Source organism: Cyprinodon variegatus, unplaced genomic scaffold, assembly GCF_000732505.1.
Source record: "Cyprinodon variegatus isolate N-32 unplaced genomic scaffold, C_variegatus-1.0 Scaffold695, whole genome shotgun sequence".
NCBI lineage: Eukaryota > Metazoa > Chordata > Actinopteri > Cyprinodontiformes > Cyprinodontidae > Cyprinodon > Cyprinodon variegatus.
This window is the reverse complement of record NW_015151148.1, coordinates 273,695-277,511: the sequence shown is the minus strand read 5'-3', so window position 1 is coordinate 277,511 and position 3,817 is coordinate 273,695. Positions and strand designations below refer to the sequence as shown.

Sequence of the window (3,817 nt, the reverse complement as noted above, 5' to 3'; positions counted from 1 at the left end):
CTGTTCAAAAGTACTTCCAGTGGCCCTGTATCTAAAACATGCAGGGAAGGGGTCCCTGAGTGTCATGATTTAATCAAGAGCTCCGACCCACATGCAGAGAAACCATTGCAGAGAGACCAGGGAAAAAGTTTAACCGGTTTATTGAGAAGCTTGTGGAGATTCTAGTGTTGCTCTGAACACTGCTCAACCGGAACAGAAAGGTGAGGGGAAGACACTGCGGTTAGTTCAGATTCAGTGGAAAAATGTATTCTCAAACTTGAAGAGGAGAAAATGTTTGCTGACTCACGTTTCCAGAAAAGTTGTTGACTCTTTGACTCCAGTCGGTGTGGGGTGTTCCAGTGTTTGTCTCATTTGGTGGAGGGTGGACAGGGTTTACCCAGAATGGGGTTGTTTGTAGGAGAACAGAGAAATTGATTGCCACTCAGATTTCTTGCGGTACTTGAACGGACTGTGGTGCAGATGAATCCCTTGCTCAGTGTGAAACTCAAACGATCCCTTGGAGGGAAGTAGATCCAAACCCCCAGTTTAAATCCACAGCTCAGTTTGAGGCTCAGTTGATCCTTCCAGGGAAAGAAGGTCCGAAACGTCCAGTTTGCATAATGACTTCCTGCCGAGAGGCAAAGACAAAAATAGCAAGATTAAAACTCAGGTTAACAAAAACTCAGTTTGACTCAGCAAAACTCAGCTTGGCTAGAGTACCCAAAACTGGCAAACACAATGGCGTCGAGTTATTGGCAGTCAGCAGCTTAAGAACTCTCCGTTAACGAGGTAACCCTTTGCAGGTGTGTGAGGAGGTGAATCAGGACCAGGCGCCGCCTGGTGGAGCAAGGAAGACAAACACACAAAACACAAACCACAAAGACAGGAGTCCTTACACTGAGGACCAGGGTTGGGAGCCACTGCTGTAGAGGTTGAAATGGAGAGGCATGTTTTTAGAACAGAAACCAGATTCCTGTTTTGATCTGTTCTTGTGGTTATGAAAGCATGTAATAAAGTTGAAACAGTAAAACTCTGGCAGTCCTTTTGATTCAATAAAATATGTTAATGAGTACATTTCTAATACAACTCTTGATGGAAATATTACCAATGTTATACATTTGAGCAGAATTCTGAGATCATCAACATAGTTTATTACTCTCCTTTATTCTTTTTTTTTTTTTTTTTCCCCAACGGCAGCTTGTATAAATACAAAAATGTAGGCCCTAAAATTAAGCCATGTGTTAGTGTATATTTCACTTTGCTATTGAGCTTTTCAATTTGCTGTTAGACATAACTTGAATCACCAGGCAGCAGTTCTGGAGATGCCTGTCATTATGCATTTATTAAACAAAACTTAATGGCTGATATCAGTGGAGGCTGCTGGTCTCTGAAACAGGGGAGGCTCAGTGGTGTTAATTAAATCCAAACATGATGTATTGCTTTTACAAATGTTGAAACACATAAAACACACGACAACACCTGATGAAAATAGCTGCTGTGAAGCTCTATGAAATAATAAACTCCTGAAACCACAGCAAGAGTTCAGCACAAGACGGCTGCTCTGACTGAATGATCGATCTTTTCTCTCTCCTCCGAGTCACAGGAGGAAAACCTCTCCCATGTCTGTCCACAGTCAGTCAAATCTTTTAGCATTTTGGCCAATCACCATCAAGCAGCCAGCTTTCACTGCTACCATATTACCCATTCCTTTAGGAACTGTTATTGAGGTGACTTTAATTATAATTGTTGTAAGCAATATCACAACCAGTTCAAAACTCTAATAATAATCCCTTAAATGCTTCAATAGTTTTTAAGCTCCTGTTGCATTTTTTTTTTATGTTAGCTTGCATGTAAGCAGCAACAAATAGGATTTTTTTCTGTTGTGTTTTTAATTTTATTTCTGTCTTATACAAGTGACCATGAATTGTTATAGTTCTCCCGTTTTGGACTTTGAGTTTTCATTTATCTTAATCATTCTTTCTTCTTGATCCTTGGTTTATTTTCCATTTTGTCTGATATTTAAGCAGTCTTTGTCACAGTCTTGGTTCTGTTATGTTTTCTTTTGAGTATTAAGTTTTACTTTGCTCCATGTTTTCTAGTTTTAGTGGTTTAATTCTTACTTTGCGGTATTTTTTGGTTATTTTTCAGTTTTCAGGTTTTTATTTGTTGCCCTCTGCTGCCCTCTGGTGTTCTCCTTTTTCCCTAGCTCCTTTCCTGTCTGCTCTCTTCACACCTGCTCCCAATCTGCTTCTTAGTCCTCTCTTTGTTCTGTCTCCCATAAATAGACTCTTTGTGCAGTTCCTCAGTGCTAGTTCCTCGTCATGATTGTTTTCCCCTGATGTCCCCATGGTTTCTGGTTTGTTTAACTTTTTACTTGTTGTATTTTTTTTTTTAAATTTTTGGATTTCTGCCTCAGTTGTTTGTTTACCTCACATTAAATCTACAAAACTTCACCTCTGCCTCCCTGCCTCTGCATTTGGGTCCACAAAACATCACCCAAATCCTGCCAGTTTTTAGTTTTCTCTGTTGCCCCCTTGTGCCTGTCTCCTATCCCCTAGCTCCCTTCTAGTCACTTCTATCCACACCTGCTCCATATCAGCTGATTACCCCAGTCTTTGTTCTGTCTCCCATATATACTCTCTGTGCAGTTCTTCAGTGCTGGTTCCTTGTTGCTTGGCTCCATGTGTGGTGTTTCCCCTGGTCTTTTGGTTTCTAGTATTTTGTTTTTGGAGTTTTTCTTCTGTTTCCATTTTTATTTCATTATTCCTGCAATAACTCATCTCAGCACCCTCATCTCTGCATTTGAGTCCTCAACCAACCTCCCCCCCCATTCTGACATACATTCTCTTTACTACACTTTTAGCACTAGTATTTTTACTTAAAATTAGCATTAGCATGCTGACCTTGGTTGGGTTTTTTTCCAGCTGTAGTTCAAAGTGAAATATATGCTCCTTTTAAGGCACACACTAATGCAAATAATATAGTGATGGTGAGATGAGGCCCCGTGAGGCATTGAACCATTTGGCAAAATTGCTTCAATGATCCCCACAGTTCATGATGCCTCATGAACATGTCACCACCTACTGGTGGGTTGCATAACTACATTTAGCAATATGATCTGTTATGTCTACAATTGTTAGGGCTCTTCCCATTTAATTTCCCTTAGAATCGTTTATTGTTGTTAATCGTGATTGTTGTTAAAAAAATTAAAGGTGTTATTCATTTTTATTCAGAAATAATAATTTTTCCACGGTTTCTGGCTTCAATCTATTTCTTTTTTTACATACAACTTTACGCACCTTTGAAAGCATAAACTCACAAGGCACTGAAGATGCTGGCGTGCATAAAAACACAAGTACAAGTCTGTATAAATTAGGGTACTGGAGTTTTTTTTCCCCTCCCAGTTCTCCAATGGATTTTCCATTCTTCTAATGTTGGCCTCTGAAAGGTAGTGCTGGACTTCCACAGTGGCATCTGCAGTCACATTTCTGGATTTTTTTGGCCTCCATCATGCTTGCATCTAAATGACTATGAGCCACTCTAACCATAAACTTTATCAAAAAGGAAAGTTTTAAGCCTAGCCTTAAAAGTAGACAGGGTGTCTGCCTCACTTTTAGAAATTCTAGGAACCACTAGTAAACCTGCAGATTGAGAGCGAAGTGCTCTGTTAGGAACATGAGGAACAATCAGATCTCTGATATCAGATGGAGCTTGGCCATTTAAGGCTTTATATGTGAGAAGGAGGATTTTAAATTCTATTCTGGATTTAACAGGAAGCCAATGAAGAGAAGCCACGATAGGAGAGATATGTTCAAAGGGAGTTTTTCCTCTGCACTGT

At 39.8% G+C, this 3,817-nt stretch overlaps 1 protein-coding gene across 1 annotated transcript in view; it reads left to right on the top strand.

Annotated features, from left to right (window-relative positions):
- The window catches only part of LOC107097422 (protein FAM180A-like), a 22,397-nt gene that overhangs the window by 8,331 nt on the left and 10,249 nt on the right, over positions 1–3,817 (top strand). The window lies entirely within an intron of this gene.